The 21,236-nt window shown below is 40.5% G+C and overlaps 2 long non-coding RNA genes across 2 annotated transcripts; both read right to left on the bottom strand.

Annotated features, from left to right (window-relative positions):
• Positions 1-583: 583 nt before the first annotated feature.
• LOC138722986 (uncharacterized) lies at positions 584-7,628 on the bottom strand. Its single transcript, XR_011337791.1, has 3 exons — positions 7,455-7,628; positions 1,732-1,821; positions 584-876 (listed from the first exon to the last, which is right to left on the bottom strand). It is a non-coding gene; the product is annotated as an uncharacterized lncRNA (long non-coding RNA).
• Positions 7,629-10,222: 2,594 nt separating this feature from the next.
• On the bottom strand, positions 10,223-13,865 carry LOC138722985 (uncharacterized). The gene is made up of 3 exons (XR_011337790.1): positions 13,779-13,865; positions 11,071-11,143; positions 10,223-10,342 (listed from the first exon to the last, which is right to left on the bottom strand). It is a non-coding gene; the product is annotated as an uncharacterized lncRNA (long non-coding RNA).
• Between the last annotated feature and the right edge of the window lie 7,371 nt (positions 13,866-21,236).

Here is a 21,236-nt window from a genome sequence, read left to right as displayed (position 1 = left end):
CAAAGCAGAGCCACCCAAATAATAACAGTGAAATCTGGAGGAATATCAACTATCTTGTGGAGAATGAGAAAGAAAGTGCCTGAAAAACCATCCTGCAGATTGAACTCTCTTCCTGCTTCAGAGCCATCCTCGGGTGCTTCAGCTCAACAGCTATAGAGAGTGCTGAAGCACTCAGAGCAGTAGGGCAGGAAGCTGGGCACAGGCACTACTGCAGGAATAATGTTTTCATGATTATATGCGTAATAATTCGAGCTTGATTTGCATATTTTGATTTTGCTATTCAGTAAAGTTGGGTCCCTGAGGCACTTTGTTAGGTCAGCTGGGGGGCACTGACAAGTGGCACATGAGAGGCACTGGGGAGAACTGGACCACGGCCAAGGAACCTGCCCAAAAGTGGAAATAAACTGTTCCTATTTAGGGAAAAAAAAAATTAAAAAATGGAAGGGGGAAAAAAAAAAAGAAAAGGGGGGTAAAGAAAAGAGAAAGAAAAATGAGAGAGAAAAAAAAGAGAAAGAGAAAGAAAAAGAAAGGGGGGAAAAAAGAGAAAGAGGGGAAAAAAAGGAAAAAAAAAAAAAAGCTCTGGACAGGAAAACTGTTTCCACAGCCAATAACTATTTAAGTTGGCTAATACAACATGGCCAGTTGATCCTTTGCCTTTCATCTTCCTACTTGCCCGCTTCCATCCTCCTTGGGACCTTCTGAAGAAAGGGAAGGAGAACACAGATGTTCCTGGCCCGTGTTGGTTGGAGATCAGGGATGCGTCTGAGCTTCTTGTTTCTCTTCAGAGGCACCCAGCTGGGAATCTTGACTCACAGCTGGGTCACAAGAATCTTGCCATCAACCTGGGAAGATGATCAAGTCTCAAAACATTTGCTACTGCAAAAGTAAGAAAAAAAAATTATTAAAAAAAAAAAAGAGAGAGAACTAGTTTACATGAAGGGAAGGAAAATTTATTCATCCTCTCTGCAAGTTCTGTTGTTTATTGTTGCCCTTGGAGAGACAGGCTTATTAAGAGGGTGAAGAAATGGTTACCCTCTCCCCTTAGCTCCTACAGCTCCCAGAAACAGGCCAGCTGGTAGCTCAGCCATGGCCACCTGAAGGCAAGAGAAAAAAGAAAAGATAAAAACCACACAGCTTATGCTCAGTAATTTCCACACAAGACCAGGATCCCATCCTGCAAAAATGATCCTAAAGGCTTATGCAGGGGTTGAACATGCAGGACACTATAGGAACCTGGTGATGCAATAGCCCAGGGACCCTGAAGGTTTAGGATAAGGGTACAGTAGGTGTTATGATGGCAGCAGTACTCGTTGGCCTGCTGGTCCCACTGCTTTCAGCAGCCCAGGAACTCTTAGATCTGTTTTATAATGATGGAGGAAAATCATATAAGTTTAGATGTTGCTTATTCATGTATAGTGCAAGATTATGGTTGGGCTCGATGACCCAAGAGGTCTTTTCCAACCTGGTGATTCTATGATTCTATAAGGCCTAACAGTATGTACTGATGTTATTCTACCTATCATAGCCTTGTCCTCACAGTGAAACTAGAAGCCCAGCACATCCTGCTTCTCAAGTGCCAATACTTAATGGGAAAACAATTTGTTTAGTTATGATGATAGTAAAACTATAGGTCATTCATTAAGAGATGGCTTTCCTGTTTGGGGGGAACCGTGCAAAGAAGAATGTCCACAGCATCATGAGTAACTGGAATCAAGAAGAGAACATAATTACCTACAACACACCAAAGCACCACAAGTCAATAAACTCATTTTTCTGTCAGCAAGGACTGCACAGACTGGCTGTATGAAGTGCAAGCTGGACCTGCCACGATACAAGGAATAAGAGATTGAAAACAGAGCAAATACGATTTGCAGTGTCATGGAGATCATAAAGAAGGAAGGGGAAAGTACATAAATGGACTGGGATGGAGAAGAGTTTCCAGGAAATGGAAGGAGCTGATGAAGAAGAGTGAGGGCAAGAGTATTATCCTTTCATGTCTAAAGGATATTTTCATTTCAGTTCTTCACAGGACAGTAAACGAATGGCACTGTAGGAAAACTTACTACATGGCTGATGTTAATGACTGATTTAGAATAATAGAACCCCTCCCTCTTTTTTTTTTCTCATCTTTTTTTTCTGGCAGTGTTCATTCTCGTACCCTTTTCCTTTTGCAGTGACAGTCAGACTTCCTCTGATCCATTCAGAAATATAAAATAAATGATATCACGTGACGTATTTCCTTTTATTGATATGTCTCCTTTCTTGTGGTGTTTTTCCTTGGAACCTCTTTTTGCATGCTGTGCTACCAACAGGTTAGATTCAGGAACGGAATATAGTTAATCCACCAGACCTTAAAATTAGGAGTCTTTAATAGGAGTGTAGAAAACAAACTGCTTATCTCAGTTACTTCTGTCTCACCTTAATCAAGCAGATGAATCCAAAACCCATCCACAATCTCAAGTCCTCAAAGCTGATGAAAAAAGTATTATTTCTTTCTTTGAAGGACTGAGATGTTTTATATTTTTGGTTAATTTATTTTTATACATTTGAAAATGGGGACTCTTCTTGTGATATCACTCATGGCTGTAATTAATTACCTGGTTTGCTTTATGCAGAACTTTTCTTTAAACGGATAGTAATATGAAAGAATTGGAAGTAAGCTCAGAGATCTAACTGTTGGATCAGAGTGTCCCTGGCACATTTGTAGAACAAATTCATATGTCGGCTTCCACAAAGCACTGGTAGTGTCTAAGCTTGCCAGCTCTTCTGTTCTACTGCAAATGAAACAAAATTCGAACTTTTGCAGCCTGTTCCAAGACTGAAATTTAAGTGTACAGACCAGAGGCCACCACTCTGATGTTGATTCTGGTTACTCAAAAGCTGAAACGGACTCCTTTTTCAGATATAGATTGGATACTCTTGAAACCTTACAAAAAACCTGTTCTTTCAAAGAAAAATCTTTCCAATGTGCCAGAGATGTTTTGAGATGTATGATCACTTGTGGTTTCTATAATTTAAAACACCTTCTGGATCAGGTAATCTCAACAGACTGGCACACCCACCTGGGCTAAAATTTCCTGCTTTATGTGTATATATATTGCATAAAACGGAAGAGCGAGAATGTTCACAACAGATTTGCTTAGCTGGCCCCACATTAATTGCTGCTGTGCCTACAGAAATTTCACCAGAAACAGTTTTAACACTAGTTTTCTTTTAATCAAGCTCCTAATTTGCATCCTGTGCAAGTTTTCAACTTTTGACTAGTTTGAAAAGGCTACCCTGTCCCTGGAGGGTCGATATGGGTGATATTTAACAGGGTATGATACATAATATTTTTAAAACTCAGATAAACACAGTCTTCGAGTGTTTTTTTCCTGAAAAGTTTAACTACTTTTATGACAATTTAAATATGCCTCTTGAGAGCCAAACCACGAAGATAAAGAATCCAACAAGACCAGACAGGAGAGCACTTGCTTTCTGAACACAAAGGCATTTTAAAAGAAGACAAAGCCTGACATTTACCCCATTTTTAAATGACCAAAAATACATAAATAAATTACAAATTAGGCTTATTACAGACTCATTCTGCTTTTTCACATACCTACAGCAAAAATGTATCACATTAATGTATAAAAAACAGGTGAAAACATATTTGAATTCTGTATAAAATAATGAGCTGTATTTTCATTTGATATGTGTCAAAATAAAACACTACTGGGAGAAAGTGTGTCTTACTGAATCCGTTATAATAGGCAACACAACCAGCAATGTGTGAAACTAGAGAAATTCAATGCCACATACTGGGAACCACCTTTAAAAGGTGACAAGAGTGGGTTATCTTTTAATTCTTTCCACCTCCCCCTGCTAGGATAGGTCAGAGGGATGAGCTTCCTCAAAAAGAATTTGGGTTCCATGAGGGAACCAGTTGGTCTTTGGCAGATATTGGCATTTTGGATAATGTAACGCCCACCAGAATGTACCAACCCAAGTGGAACTGGGTTTTTTTAGCTTATTACTAACTTTACTGATTTTGCATGGGGGGAAAAATGGGGTTTCTTGTGCATGAACACATAAACGAAGAATCAATGAACCACAGCCATGGCTAATTTCTCTTCCCGTGGCAGATGCATGACCATCGAATGCCCCACAAAGCAAATGTGACAATTAGCAGAATGAAGCTCCTTATGAGGAGCGGCTGAGAGAGCTGGGGGTGTTTAGCCTGGAGAAGAGGAGGCTGAGGGGAGACCTCATTGCTCTCTACAACTACCTGAAAGGAGGTTGTGGAGAGGAGGGAGCTGGGCTCTTCTCCCAAGCGATGGGGGACAGGACAAGAAGGAATGGCCTCAAGCTCCACCAGGGGAGGTTCAGGCTGGGCATTAGGAAAAAATTCTTCACAGGAAGGGTCATTGGGCACTGGCAGAGGCTGCCCAGGGAGGTGGTTGATTCACCTTCCCTGGAGGAGTTTAAGGCACGGGTGGACGAGGTGCTAAGGGGCATGGTTTAGTGTTTGATAGGAATGGTTGGACTCGATGATCCGGTGGGTCTCTTCCAACCTGGTTATTCTATGATTCTATGAAGCAGAGGTGGATGCAAAAGTGAACCTCAGAACGGAGCTGTATCTCTACTGCAGGAGGAACATTAGTGAAAACACCCAGTTCCTTGGGAAAGCTTCAGTAAAAGTTCCTTCTCCTCTAGATCTGAGTCTGTATTTACAGCAACTGTTTTGGATTCTGCTGTGACTATTCACACAGCTGTAGCAGGCACTATATTTAACTCATATCACACCTGTGCTGTAGGTAATAACTATACCTGCAAAACAACTGAATATTTACAATGTACTTATGCCTGCAATAGCTACCTGATGAACCCACACTAAGTCATCCTGGGTCAAAACAAGTTCACTTGTGAGGAGTAAGCTTTATTTTATGCGTTTTGACCCTCCAATACAAGCCGTATTTACCTGTGTTCTAGCTCTGAGTTCTCACCTCCCACTTTAAACAGTTGCCTAAGGACAGCAATAATCAAACTGATATCAGCCAAGAGATCAAATACTTTTCCTGCAGTGGGCAGCATCCTTTCTTTCCTATCTTGGCTCATCTTTCATCCCTTACCTAGGTACCCAGGTGTGCCTGTGCCTCGCTGTAGGGTCTCAAGCAGAGGCAGCTCAGTCCCCTCCTGCACTCTGCAGTGTGACTCTCCCCAAACTCAGATGGGTGACAGATGCTTTTTCTCCCCCACCCCATTTTGTCAGCAGGATAAAAATAAGTGATTTAAATGAGTCTCTCTTTAGTACCCAACCAGCTAGCCCTGCCTAGTATTTGTAGCCTAAATAATCGCCATATGTGGCAGTGGAATACAAGTTTGTGGGTTTTTTGGTTTGGCTTTTTTCAAAATAGAAGTTAATCCAGCTTTGAGCTGGATTAATTCCCAATGAGGGGTCAGACAGCTGTTTCTCTTCTTTTGCCCAGGAATACTGCCCTCAAAAATCCACCTATACTGGTGAGCATCCTTGACGTATGCAAGTTGTGCTCATCTTTGAAGCCTTGTTCACATTCAGGGGTTGCATTGAACTAGTGTCTGATTCTCAAAAAAAAATAAAAAAAAGAAAGATATACTATTTTGAAATGTTTTGTTGACTATTTTGCCATGGAATAAGGACGACTTTGAAGCTCCTATCTTCATTTGGAGAGATGGGAAGGAAGAATATTTGCAAAGGAGACATTTGACAGGAAAATCAGTATTAGGCTGTAGGGCAGTACTGCAGCCGGATAAATCCTTTGCTGGCTCTTAAGGCTAAAACCTCACAGAAACAGTCTTAAGGAAACAAGCCCTGAAGTTCTTATTTACCCTGTGCCACATGACAAGCAATGATGAACTAAAAAAAAAAAGAGAAAAAGCAGGAAAGAAGACACTGAATAAAGTATTTTCGCTTACAACTAACTTGCACTTTTCAACCTGCTCATCCTAAAAATAAAAGTTGACTGCTTTACCTAGTTTACGCATCCTTTCTTATTATTTCTTGGCCTGAGCACTTCAAAAAAATAAATCCACAGCCAAGATGATTACGTAGAGACCCTGTTTTGGCTGACAGATGCGGGAAGTGTATGATACCAAATAAGCATAGTTCAGCAGAGTAGCCGGGGAATACTATTTCTAAATTAAGACTGAAAATCATACCTGAGGTTTGAAGGTAAAAGCAGTTACTTGGAGAGGTTTAAATCTGTCTCTGCTGCTCTGTTTTTTCAAACAGATTATGTAAGCAAGTCAACTCACAGTAAAATGTGTCTCAATTTGTGTTTGTTCTGCTTTTTTATTGCCACGTTTGAAAATTAATAATTCAATGTTCTAATATTAGCTGTCATCTTAGCTGTGATAAAATTAATAATTCATCAAACCGATATCAAACAAATGGCACCTTTTTATGCTGGATGAGAAATATATTTTGCTACATTTACGGAACTAAATTTGGTGAGAGTCTCCACTTTATTTCAAATGAAAGCATACTTTACCAATTAGTATATCATTTTATCATATTCATTCACTTTTAAAATTATCTGTAAGGAAGGCTTTGCATAGCGGCATAAGTTTTCTTTTTTACTGATGTATTTTTTTTTCCAGATGAGCCATAAGACAGGAACAGTGTTTTCTGAAAAGGCAAGAAATATTCAATCATTTTTATGCCCTTTCCATCTGATTGTGCGCTCCCTGCTTTTCCAGGGAAAACATCCACCATACCTACAGCGCTCTGGCCAAAATCCAGTTTGGCTAATTATATTCAGCCTGTCTAAATTCTTCCTGGGCTTTCATTTGGAGAAGGTAGTCTACACTCCTTGCCCTGAGTCGTTGTGTAGTGTTGTAAGTGCTGTTAATCAGGTGCTGTGCTCCACTCAGCAGGAGCTGGCTGGGCTCCAGAAGTAGGTGAAGCGATTTCCGAGCGCAGAAAGCAGCTTGTGCTAAATTTGCAAAGCATTTGGAGATCCTTTGGGGTGAGAGGTGCTATGTAAATGTAAGGTCACCGCTGTTATCTGGGGTGCGAATGCATGCAGTGCCATGCTTAGAAGCTTAGGAGATAAAAAAAAAAGAGAAAAAAAAAAAAAGAGAAGGGTAGGGAAAAAGAAAAGAGAAGAAAAAAAAAAAGGATAACAAAAATAGAAATAAAAAAGGGCAAAGTCTTTTGAAGTTATTTCACTTACGTCCTGACACATGCTTGAAACTAATTTCACTGGAGCATGTTTCGTCCCCAAAGAGTAGATTCATAGCTTAAAAGATGTTCAGGAAAAACATCCTCCAAAGAGGAAGCACGTCAGAAATATGGAGAGGGGATGGATTGTGCCTGGGCCCAGCCAGGTGAGTAGATCGATGTGGAGTACAGAGCCCCCTCCTCTGCCACAGCACCTGCCCCAGTGCAGTAGGTACAAGAACAAGGGGGACAAAGGAGAAATAAGTGCTCATACCTCCACCTTGCAACACACAGCACTGGATGTGTCCAGTTTCATGGGTCTCCTGCAGAGATGATCCCTTTCTCTGTCCTCACCTGTGCTCTGCTCTGATACTACAACTTCAAAAGTGGCCTAAGCCCATGAAGCTGAGTTGTAATGTCCCAAGATGACCAGATGATGCACTCAGAACTAGCCAGACCAGCCTTGGGGTCACCAAGCACCAGAAGACCATCCAGCAGCTCTTGATAGCCAAGCACAAGTGTGCAATCAAACAAGAGATATGGTACACATGGAAACGACAAACAGTGTTTTCCAGCTATAGGAACTCTGCCAGGCTACAATGGGAACAATCGCAAACCTGCCACGTTTGAGAACCAAGGTGTGATAACGTGCACCACCCCTTCCTGCAAATAAGAAACTTCTGAGCCCTCTTTTTCAGAAGCTGGTGCCATATCTTCCTGCAAGTCCACCTCCACATTCTCCACCTTCATTTACTTCCACCCATACTTCCTCTTTGCATTACAAAATTACATTACATATATCACATTACCTATTTGCTTTAGTCCCCATGCAGTCTCCATAACTGACCTTTCTCCTCCCAGTAGTGTAACAACTGGGCTCCCATGATGAACTTCTTCTCACAACATTTTTTCTTCCTTTTCCTTTTGCTGCAACCTGATTGGGTGACAGAAGGATCATGGCTGCTGTTATATAAGCATCCTTAAAGGGACAGTCTTTCTAGTGGAAATTGAATCCAAAAGGTTGAATTCCATGGGGAAATTTCAAATTGACACATTTTCTGAATGGATCTCTCCTAATCTTGCTGCATACACTATATGCATTTATTGAGCTTAATTTTTGGTTAGTATCAAAACGTATTGATCTGCAAGATAAATATTGACTTGACCTCGCTTTCTCTCAGTCTATATTTACTTCTTGAGTCAATAAGTCTAGAAACTGATCTGACAGGAGTCAATAATGGTTTAAAAATTCTCAAAATAGCAGCTTTGCTCTAAGGTTGCAATTCTTCATTTTAAAGTTCCTGCCTTAAATATATAAAATGCTCGGGAGAACTTAACACTTTACCGCATAAAGCCATTGGCGAAACACACAAATGCCAGGAGACCTCAATGCAACTTCAGGCCAACTGTGCCATTTCAGCGCTGGCCAAGCTATATTGTAAATATTTTAACTACAGTCCATCTTTTGCCTCGTGTACCCTAAAAAAAAATCTAGTTTATCTCCAGAGGTTATGCCTGCATATCCCTGATTGGATTTGTCAGGGCTAAATTGTCTTCAGCCTTGGGAAATTGCAAAGCTTGCTACTGGGTAAAGGTTGTCATCATGAGAGTGCCCTTCTTGCTTTAATTTCTCTGCTTAGTGAGGTAGTAATTAACCCAGTAAGATTTTTAGTGTCAAATGTGAACACACCCTTTCCCTTTCCTCCCTTGTAGTGGACAAGTCTCCATTGGACAGTACAGTCTTCACCCCTTTTTTTTCACATGATGGCTTTATAATCTTCATGATTTGGAAGCTCACTTCCCAATTCTTGGGGTTCCTCATGGATCATGTTCCTCAAGAGACACTTTGATAACTCCTGTTACCTGAGCACAGTGCTATTTGAACACGTGAGAATATACTGTAATGTGATGTAAGGAAAATACTTTCAAGTATTGCCTTGCTTCCTAGTGACTGGACACCTGTCCATAAAATACAGGCAAAACAATGGAAGTGAAGGGAAAACAGACAAGAAAAAGACGCTGAAGATTGCTCCAATATTGCCTTTTAGGATGAAAATGGCAAATATTCATGGTTTAGATTTTTGTCGTTTGAGTTTTTTTGTTTTGGTTTGGTTTTTTAATTCGGTTTGGTTAGGATTTTGGGTTTTGAAACTTTTTTTACATATGTGGCTTTTATATAAGATTGTGCACAGGGAAATAGATTCATATTAAAATATTCTTACGCAGATACTCATTTATCTGCATATTTTAAGAGTGGGTGAAGCATGAAGCGAAGCATGTAATATACTTAAGATCACATAGGTACAGTTAAATGAGAAGAAAAACAATTACTTTTCATTCTTGCTGTGTTAATACTACACAGGAAGGACTACCAATAGCTGAAAAAACAGTTTTCTAAATCGAAGGGGGATAAGGAAGATGAAAAACTCCTATATTCCCATTTCCATTCATGCAAAACCCCATATGGAAGTGAGCAAAGCAAAATTCCTAAAGTCAGAGAAAAATCAGCTACTCTAGAATACTTAACAAACCAGGAATCATTGCACGAATAACATGAGATATTGTTTCCAGTCCCTGGCTACAGGGAACTCAGATGAAGGTTTCTTTCAATCATCCATTCCCAAGCCGTTCCATCCCACTATTCACTTTAATTAAACACAGAGATTCACAGCTCCAATAAGTTCCTCATCCTTGGGCAGAAGCTTCAGTCTTGGGCCATGCAAATAGTTAATAGACTCAGCTATGGAATGAGTCCAACTGGAAAGACAGGAAGGGAAAAGAAAGAGGTAGGGCAAGGCAGAGCCGCTGCTGAGAGCGGAGAAAAGAAGGGACTGAGCTGGGTGTTCTCCTTCCCATGAGTCTGTCCTTGCTGCTGTTTCGGTTGGGCAATCCTCTTGCAAAAGAGGAACACAATTCTGCAGTTTCTAGCTAAGATGAGCAGTCCTTTCCTAGAAACGAAAACAAATGTTTCCTGATAGGAACAGGCAAATTTCTATGAAAAGCAAGATCTCCTGATTTCAGGAATCTGCAGTCTCCCAAGAACAAAAATTGCTTTGCTGAAAACTTTCCAGCCGGTCTCTGTGATTTTAATTAAATAGCAAAGACTGTGTGTTGAAATTCATAGTCTCCATCCCCATTTACTTGTGGGTGTTGAAAAATAACCTATAAAAAAAAAAAAAAAGAAGTTTACACTTTACTCAGCAACTTGAATGGATTTCAACTCATTTTGTAGCTGGGAGGAATGCTCACAAAGACAGAGATTTTCTTGACTGAGATCATCAGAGCCAAAAGCTGAAGCAATTGTGCAACTGAGAAATGTATTCAGGCTTATTTCACAAGAATTATTTAATCTTTAAACTATTAATTCACACCTATGAGTGGGAGGAAAAAAAAAAGTTCAGAGAAACTCTCTGTCTCCCCTGACATCTTTGAGATGATTATGTGAACAGAGGCCTGAGTTCCTCCAGCGGCCAAAGGCAGGAGAGTGCTTGTCTGAGGTCCTTTAATTCAATAGGCCCTCGAATTGTGCCTTTGCATCCACATAGCCTGATACTTGCAGACGGGAAAGGCTGATTTTCATTTTCTGTGCTCTAACTTTCTAATAAACAATAAGCAGATCACAGCCTCCCTCTTTTGTGCCTGTGAAAATAACCATTTTTTTATTATTATTTTTTTTAAATATTACAAAAAGGGACAATATGCTAAAAATATGCAGCGAACAAATATCATCTGTACAAACTGGAAGAGAACCTTCGTAAATTAACCTTATTAGTGCATTACTGTAAGCGAATGCCAAAAAAGCTCCTAATTTGCATTAAGATAGATTTTTCAGGTTGGCTGCATGATTTAATTAAAGAAAAGATTAAGAATCATTAAACAAGCTGCTCTACCTTGCAATAACAGAATTCATATCTGATTCAGGTTAACGAAAACACAGATGGTGATTCAGTAACTGTTGAGTTGCTGTAACAGAATGAAAATGATCCCATTAGTTCTCTGGAAATGTGAGGGAATTTGAAAATTAGCATGCAGATACATTGTATGGTGCTAGACAGCTTGGTCTGCTTGGATCATCACTGATTACTCTTTGTTTGGGTTGGCAACACTGAACTTAATAAATGAAAAAATGTTCCAGTATACCACAGTTGGAAACCGTTCAAGGTTGAAATAGGTGTGCAGACTTTCAAGAAGAGAGAGTTAAGTAAACAAATGTCAATCAATTTGGGGCTGGCAACGTTTTTTTCTTCCAGAATGTCTGTTCTTGAGAAGCAAGTGTCATCAAAATTGAAATCCTTTGCTTGATACATATGTTCATGTGGTATTTATTATTACAAAGGTATTTTAAATGCATATCATTCCTTTTACAAAGGAAACTCTACAGTGTATTGATGCTAAAAGTGGAGAACTGCTCCTAGGAAAATGGATCAGGTTGTGTTATTGACAAAGAAATCAAACTTGCTGCAAAAAAAAATAAGGTTATGGCAGACAGAGTTGCAAAATATAGGTAAAGCCCCTTCTAAATATTTCAGTGAATTCAATAATACACAGAAATGATCACTGTCAACTCGTCTGGGAAAGCAGAGCTAAGGCAAAGGTAGTAGTAACTTTGTTTAACGTGAAATTTTCAAGGCACTCACACAGAGATAACTGCGTTCTGTGTTTTATAATACCTGAATCACAGTAACCTTACGACTCCAAGCAGGATATTTTTAGGATGGATCTTGCTGAGAACAGTGCACGTGCTAAGATCAACACCAAGATTTCCAACATATGTAGTAATTCATTTTGTTGCATTAACAATTAGGCAGCATAACGGGAGGGTGTTTTCTCGTTCTAAAAGGTTATTTTCCCTTTTCTTTTTGACTTCTTAATTTTATTGCAAGTGACTTCAAGGCCAAAAGGTTGTGCATAGGGTGTTACAACAAAAAGGAGGTTGTAACACTCAGACTTTTAGGTTAAAATGTTCTTTGCTTATCACGTGTTAAGATCTTTCAGAAATGATGTAATGCACCAGGGACTATGGTGCTACATTTGCAAACCACCTTTTTTTTAATCATTAATTGACATCATATAATAATGTCCAGCTCACTACTCCCAAAGTGATGGTAATTAATCTTGTTAAAAAAAAGAGACATTTTTAGCTTTTAGCACAGAAAGGTCATAAACAGGTTGTCTTAGGTTTGCCTGGATTTTTAACTATCGGATCAAACTTTCTTTTAACATTTCTTTCACACTACCTTATGGTTTTTAACACTTACATATTTAAAAATTGTGTGTAACAGAGATAGCCTCAGCTCCTTGGCAAAGTTTAAAAGCACACATGTTATTACAAACAAGTGTGTCTTAGTTACAAATGAAACCTTTGCTGTTCTTCCATGACAAGCACTATTTTATGGCTTTAGAAACTGTTTGGTACATGATGAGTGATGGTACTGAAAAACATTGATTTTTCTCTTTTTTTCCTTCTCTCATTTCTGAGCCATGGTATGCGCTCAAACAAGGTAAAGCACAGGGGAAAATATCATGAAATGTTTTCTCAGTACTCCAGTTTGTCATACGCTGGCTAAGTGTCCTGTCTTTGTAGTGACCACACTTCCCACAGTTTTCATATAGTTACAACTCCATCTTCCTCCTTGGCTCTTCGAGCTAGAGAGTAAAGGACCGTGAATTCTACACAGAGTCTTCCTTGTAAAATTGTACAACTGAGGAAGATGTTAAGGGGTTGTTCTGTGCAGGCCAACATAGAGTGTTAGTGGGAAAGGACTGGATTACTGGCGAAACCAGATAGATCAGGCTATTAACTGCCAATTAACAAATGATCATGGGATATTTTGGCATTTGCTGCTGCAAAACTAAGCAGATCTTTTTAATATTCTGATTTTTTTTTCCATGGAAGCTACAAGGAGGAAAAGAGGATATTTTGTTTGGTGTTTGATTTATATTTGTGCATTTTTGTTTGGATGAGAACTGTGAGAACCGAGGCATTTTTGGTTCATGGGAGATCTGGCACATCGCTTTTTTGGTTTTGATTCCAGCGGGTTCACATCCCTCGAGTTTCATTTTGACTTTTGAGTTTGAACAAATCTAAAAAAGTCAAAACAAACCCCTGATGAACCAGCTAACTTTCACATGGTTTCCACCCAAAATTACAAACTTTGCCCCTTCAGAAGTGTCAGGCTGTACGCAAAGATATACACTTTCCAAATACCATTAACTGGAGCTATTTTTAAGTCCAGAGGGGAAGATGACCCAAATTCTTTTGATTTCCCTGGGATGCAGGGCCCGAACATCCAACCGATCTTCTCAGAAATCTTATTTACCAGAGAGGTTGTTAGTTCTGCTCATAGGAAAAAATCAGAGCAAGGGCTTGAGTCTTCCTCTGGCATCTTTCTTGAGAAAACATGAATACGTCATTCCTACCTCCACCCTTAAATTCATTTGCACCGGGCATTTCAGTGACAGTTTAAGCACAGCAGACTTGCTGGACATAACAACTCTGTCCAGAAGATGCCATTCCACTAAAAGAAAGCTTTCTCACATTCTGTGGGGTCATCTAAAATGGAAGCTTCAGCAAAGACATTTGGATGCTTGACAGGACCTTCTTGTAAACGATGTGTCCTTGGCCAGTTCAAGAATACCTCCCATGTGAATATATCACAGAAAATCAAGCATACAGTTCTGGCCCTTGTTAAAAAAAAAAAAGAAAGAAAGAAAGATAATGAAAAGCAGAGAATCCTCTGAACATTCAGGAATAACTTTCACAAATATCACAGGAGAAGATTACATATTCCAAATCAAATACCTCTGAGACCTACTTATTCCAGTAGGCCCCTTTTAAAGAAGTATTATTTGCCATTTTCAATTTATGCTTCTGCTAGATCTTATTTTATCGCCATGCTTTTTTTCAGCTGATTGGACTCAGATAAGAGTTACAGTTATACTCTTTCTTCAATACTGGACTTATATATTTCCTAAAAAAAAAAAAACAACCACAGAACCATAGAATGGTTTGGGTTACAAGGACCTTTAAGCCCATTCAGTTCCAACCCTCTGTCACGGGCAGGGACACCTCCCACTGGATGAGGTTGATCAAAGCCCCATCCAAACTGGCCTTGAACACCTCCAGGGGTGGGATATTCTTGACTTCTCTGTGCAACCTGTGCCAGTGGCTCACCAACCTCACAGGAAAATATTTCTTCTTAATGTCTTATCTAAATCCCCCTTCTTTCAGCTGAAAACCACCCCCTCCTCATCCTGTCCCTGCACTCCCTAAGAAAGAGCTCCTCCCCAGCTTTCCTGTATGCCCTCTATAAGTACTGGAGGCTGCTCTAAGGTCTCCCCGGAGCCTTCTCTTCTCCAGGCTGAACAACCCCAACTCTCTCAGCATGCCCTCATAAAGGAGGGGCTGCAGCCCTCGGATCATCTCTGTGGCCTCCTCTGGACTTGCTCCAACAAATCCATGTCCTTCCTCTGCTGAGGACTCCAGAGATGGACTCAGGATTCCAGGTGGGATCTCTCGAAAACAGGGTAGAAGGGCAGAATCGCCTCCCTCACCCTGTGGTTACACCTCTTCTGATGCAGCCTGCAGGATACAGTTGGCTTTCTGGGTTAAAAATGATTTAGTAATTTTTATAGTGAACGTTTATTACTGACATCAACTAACTTACCATTCTTTGGTGTAAATAAATTGTTTTGCATTTACTTTTCTTATAAGGGAACAGAGGTAAAGTCTGCAATGTAAACATCAGGGTCAGGAGCAGCAAACAGGAGAGCTTGGACACTGTCTCTTGCTCCCTGTCCTGCTATTTCTTCCTTTCTTTTTCCTTTCCCTTCTTCTGGCAGAATTCTCTTAGTATCTTCAGGGTGTTTGGTACTACTAAGGAAGAAATTATAGCATCTGGCAACTCTACCCAGGTTATCACTATACATCTAACACTGGATATGTAGCTGACATTTCACAGGATGTTGGAATGTGCTCCATTATCTCTGTAGAAGCACTTTGTAAACTTGGATGGGATCCAGCTAAGGAGCCAAAAACAATACCGTGGAAATTACCTGACCAGTCAAGTCTATAAAAAGTGAGTTACAAACAGCATAAGCTAAAGCCAGTAATTCTTACAAATATTCCTGAAGCATCCTATAATTTTAAAATGGTGTAATTTAGGCTAATGAGGACATTTTAATGTTTTGATGTGAAGAAATAAAAAAACCATTAGTTATTTGTCTGAAATATTGTCAGCTTTAATACTTGAGCCAGCCTGATTTTCCATGTGTTTGGGATCTTGGACACCGGCAAACAGCATCTAACTTTACAACAGGCACCAAAACAACCTCCTGGGTGGATTATGGGAACCCTGAGAAGCACCAGGCAGCAACGAGCAGTGCTACCAGATCAGACCTCAGTCCTCATTCCTGTGACACTCAAAGGAGGCTAAAGAGGCACATTTGCCACACGTTGTAAACATAACACAGCTTCGAGCAAAAGTGGTGAGAAAATCTTGGAGAGAGGTTTTTTTTCAGGCATCTACTCCATGTCACTGGTGGGAGCTGGGAAAGTAACAGTGTTGTAATAAAATGGACCGTAGGCTTTTTACAAAACAGGACAAAATGTTTATATTTGGCTATTATGGTGATGGTCATTAAAAAAAATAAAGTAATCTAAGAAAAATAAACATATTAATTATGTGTCAAACCACAGAATATCTCTTAGGACGGTGCAATGGGAAGATTCAAACACTAGAGTTAACTTTGCTTCATTTCACTGTATTTCTTAATGAGATTTATTAACCTTTGGGGACAAATGAACCTCAGAAGTAGTAGTTGGCATTGCAACCTTCTATATTTCTTCATCTTGCTTAAAGAGAGGATGAAGTCCATCCAGCAAAGAATCCAGATGAGGGAAATACATTTCAGCCTCATGACTTAAAAGTACCCCTGTGCTCAGGTGGGTACCAGAAACCAGTGTCCCTGTGTCTAAACTACACTGGAAGTTATTTAGTTATGGAAGGACAATCAATTCCTCCATTTCCTACTCCTACTGAGAGAATTTTAAATTCACTCAGCTCATTCCCCATAATTTCTCTCAGTAGCCCAATAAAAGGGATCATTTTCTGTTTTTCAAAATCAAAATTCAGAGGGAAAATGCAGCCACATGAGAAGGGCAGAAATAACTTTCAGATTCTTTGCTACAGTGTATAGTACAAGTCCTTTAATTAAAGCAACTCTCTGGTCAAGCTGACACTTCTTTTTTAATTGCAGCCTCCTGTCACCCTGTAATTTGTTTTATTTTAATTCGTCAGGGTGTGTGAATGTTTCAGAGTGCCCCAAACGAAATCAGGGCTGTCAAAAGATGTGATGCTGCGTCATCACGTAGCTGATGGCCAGGAGCCAGCTCTGTCAACACTTGGCTTTGTACTGTCCAGGGGAGAGAAGCTGATTCTTCAGCAGTGTCTAATCAGTTTAAAACAAATCTGGAAGATGTTACTAGAAGACAAGATGAGATCCAGGCCACAGCAGCCTCTGCATACAAAGAAGTGAAGAATTTTGTTTGAGAAGAAAATTAAAGAGGTGGAAACAACGCTTGACAGTTTCAACAAGATTATAACTGAGAATAAAAAGGAGTGCACTACTGGTTTAGGAAATGGGACTACTGGTAACTAGAGAAGGTATCTTGTTATGTCCCCTCTGCCGTAGTGACAGGGATATCAGGGAATTAGATCTTCCATTCAGCAATGGAAAATACCCTGTAAGTTCATCAGATCCTGGTTAATTCTTGAAAGGAAAGCAAAGGCAAAGAAGTTGGAGGGTAAATATGACAGGTATGAGTTACCTTAGAAATCACAGGGTGTACTTATAAAAAAAAAGGTAAATACATGCTTTCAATTTATAAAATCATAGAATGGTTCGGGTTGGAAGGGACCTTAAAGTTCATCTGGTTCCATTCCCCTGCCATGGGCAGGGACACCTCCCACTGGATCAGGGGCTCCAAGCCCCATCCAGCCTGGCCTTGAACCCCTCCAGGGATGGGGCAGCCACCCCTGCTCTGGGCAGCCTGGGCCAGGGCCTCCCCACCCTCATAGAAAAATATTTCTTCCTAATTACTCATCTAAATCTCCCCTCTTTCATCTTAAAACTGTTTCCCCTTATCCTACCCTGCACTGCCTAATAAAGATCCCCTTCCCAGCTTTTCTGCAGGCCCTTTTAGACACTGGAACGCAGCTCTAAGGTCTCCCCAGAACCTTCTCTTCTTCAGGCTGAACAAACCTAACTCCCTCAGCCTCTCCCCATACGGGAGGTGTTCCATTCCTATACCATTTTGGTGGCCTGCTCTGGACTTATTCAAACAGATCCAGGTCCTTCCTGTGCTGAGGACTCCAGAACTGTACACAGGGCTCCAATGTTCAGAATCTCAATATTTTTGTACCAAACGTAGGTATCAGAGAGCTCCACATTCATCTTTGCAGTGCCCCCCTCAGCTGGAAATCTCCTAAAATTCTTGGATCCCTCAGATATGCTTGCAAATGAGAAAGATTTTCTTTGGACTGTTTTCCTGGAAAACTCCATTTCCTTCTGACACCATGCAGTAAAGCTGTGACACAAAGGAATGAAGGTAGAAAGCCAAACCTTCTTTCCTCTCTGCAGGGACCTGACCTGACACACTGATCAATATCCGATATAATAAACCAAGGTGTGAGCTTTCCTCTTGCATGATTCAACTGCAAGAACAAGCGTGTCATCTCGGTACCTAGAAAGGGAACGGAAACAGAAAAATGATAGAAGAGATGCTAGCATCTTCTCTCGCTGCTACCTAAAAGGGTTTGTAGAAACGTTTTATAAAACAGCTGTTACTGAGAAGGGAGCAAAAAAAACTGAAGAAGAAAAAAGAGGGAGTTGTAGATCCATAGGAAATTCTTCTACCAACCTGAAGGAAGCCTTCAGTTTTTGTTACAGATTATGAACTGGTGGGAAGGAGTCAGGAAGAAACAGAAATGTGCTGTCTTTCTTCCAGCTGCTCAGTGGGAACTGTGAGTTCCCATCATCTGCACCAGGACATGTAACCCCTCCGGAGGCCAGGCAGCAGCAGCTCCAAGAGATGCCATCCAGCATGCTATAATCATGTGAATTCATTTGTTTTCTGCTTATGGCAGGGAGGAACAGCAAGTCCCAGTGAAAGAAAATGCTGTCCTTATTGCAGAGAATGAGTGCTAGGATGTATTCCTGTTCCTAATCATCTCAGGAAAAAAAGAAAAGGAAACAAAACACACTTTTTTCCTATACTTCAGACATTTTATGGCATTTAAACCTTGCTGCTTTTCTTCCCTAAGAGATCTCTTCCCCTATTTCCTTCACTTTGATTAGTGCTCCTGTTGTTGATCGCATGGGCATTGGCTTGAATGCATTAAAGGGAGGAGAGTTTGTCTCTTGGTCTGTAGGACTGCATCAATTAAACCTTCCCAACTTCACTTGAGTATAACACCCTTTCACCTGTCAAGGAAATTAACCCAAGATCCGAGTTGAGACAAATTCCCCTACTTCTCTGTAAAATGCTGTAATTCATCTTTTTCACTTTACGTGAGGGTTTTTCTCATGGTCTGTGAAGCAGGTCAGATTACCTTAGATACTTTGTCAGTAGCTGAAAGGACAGGATATTATAAACTGTAATCTACAGTCTCCAGTAACATATTGCATACAAAATACTGAAAAATTATGAACCCGCTTCAGTTAAACCCTAAATACCTACATGCTTAGCCAGGTTTGGTCACAGACTCATTAAGTCCTGCAAGGAACTTAGTCTGACATCTCCTTAACAGCGTGGGCCAAAGAGTTTAAGCTACCCCTGCTTACCAGGTGAAGTCCTGGGGCAGCCCAGGTTATTTTGGATCCCTAAATTTTCCTCCTTCTATTATCTGGCCCCACACAACATGCTGAAGTTCACTCCATCAACCTCTGCAGCCACTGGATCCACACCTTCTCAGATTATATATCAGCAACTATAAATATTCGTGTTTATTTTTTAATTAGCACAGGGCATTGCAGGATGCTTTAATAATTGCTTTCATCCCTCCTCTTTGTCCATCCCTCCTTTCTTTGCTTTTATTTTCTCTCCTTTCATTGTCTCAACAACCAGAATGGACAGGACACAAACATTTAGAAGGTCTGAAAGCTTCTGTTCACTCTCACTTTTTCCACTCCTTTCACTCTTATCCAGAATTTACATTATTCATCACAATACCTTGGCAGGGCTGTCATCCTTTTCATCCACTTTTGAACCTTGCCTGTCTTGGGAGGTGCAGGATCTGGCACATCAGGTATGAAACACCCTCTAGAAGCACTCCGAGCACTTTGTTTCAAGCCAGGCATCAAATCAGCTGTGGACCCCTGAAGCTGCTGGAGGTGCTGCAGTGGAAGCAGGAGAAATGGTCAGTGTGACAGACCTTTCCCTGGAAGTGCATGGAAGGTCTCAGCACAGCTCCTAGCAGAAGATTCCCATAAGAAAACCTAACATCACATCTAACACTAATTACAAGCCTTGTTCCTAAACTAAATTACAGCTCTAGCTGAGGAAGCAAGGTAGGATAAGACACACACTGTGATAAGAAAACCGTTGTTCAATTCTTCTCACCCTACCTCAAAACTCTCCTGGCTCAAGCCAGGAAGCCACATCAGTTGTTTTGCTTACCTGGTGAAGAAGCAGAGGGATTGCTACAAGCTTAGCTGTATTTTTCAGTTTGGACTACCACATCTTCCGCAACTTTGGGAGATGATTCCGGACAACCACTGAATTCTTCAGGGTGAGGAGCATAAGCTGATTTGTATTGTAATTCCCAACACAGAAAGATGTCTGCAGATAAAGACTTGAGTCTGCAGTACCTTCCACCAGCACAAAGCATACAATAGTGCAAGAAACCTTTTCATAATCATGAGGAAAAAGAGAAAGAATAAACCAACCTAAATTCTTAAATGTATTCAGACTCAGCTGGAATTCGGACCAAGAGGTGGACTACGCTCTTACTTATCCCTGAGGCACATTCACCCCTCCATATAATTAAGCTCTTGGGCTGTTTTGTTAGTGTTGAGAAGCAGGCTTTGCCAAAAGTCATCTGGCTTTCTCCCTTAAAATAGTGACAGGTTTTTTCCCCCTCCTTGCTAAAGAAACCTTTCAATTTCATTGCCTATGTGCTTTAGGTATAATTATTTTTTTTTTTTACCTTTCACAGTGTTATTTCCTACCCATAAAATTATACAAAAATGGTCATCAGTGAGCCTGCTGAAAAGACCAGCCACCATACATTGCAGAGAATAACCTTAATATTTATAAAAAAAAAAAGACCATACTTCTTTTAAAGATCTTGCTCTAAACAAACTGAATTATTCATGCATAGAATTGTACAGCATTAGAACACCTGTTTTCAATCATGCATAATGTAAAATCACTCATTACCTCACAAGAGCCTCTACATCTCCAGCAATCAAATGGCATTGAAACAGCGGAACAGGTGCTTGGCAGGTGGATCCAAACAGATGTTTTGGGCTTGCTTGTCTTTTCTTGTACAGGTGTGGTGATCTTGTTTTCAACGGCATAATTGCTGTTTGAATAGGTGATATTTAATTCTTACGTGCTTTAATATTTATTTTTGCTTCTTCAATTCCTTTTTCCACTTTGCAGGCTGCACAGGCTTGAAGCAGCCTATGAGATGTGTGAAAGCTCCCAGCTGAACTGCAAGGCAGAGTAATGCAAGAGAAAGTATGGTTCCCCTTACTCCGACCTTCATCCCACACTTGCCTGTGAAACTTTTCTAGACAACTTGTGCAAAACCACTGCAGAGATCGCCACACTCTCAATGAGGGGATGGGGTGCTCTTCCTTGAGGATGTTTGAATGTGGAGATAGGATAAACCTTCATGGAAACAACTCAAACCTGGGATGGAGAAGAGTTCTGCATGTTTTTCCAGGATTCCCTGATGTGCAGTTTCAAGGTGTCTGGAAACGCCAGCAGCTCAATGTCATAAAGGAGCAATATCTTATAAGACTTGGCTCTGCTTCAGGGGGCTCCATG

Source organism: Phaenicophaeus curvirostris, chromosome 7 (genome assembly GCF_032191515.1).
Source record: "Phaenicophaeus curvirostris isolate KB17595 chromosome 7, BPBGC_Pcur_1.0, whole genome shotgun sequence".
Taxonomy (NCBI): Eukaryota; Metazoa; Chordata; class Aves; order Cuculiformes; family Cuculidae; genus Phaenicophaeus; species Phaenicophaeus curvirostris.
This window is presented reverse-complemented; position numbering and strand designations above follow the sequence as displayed.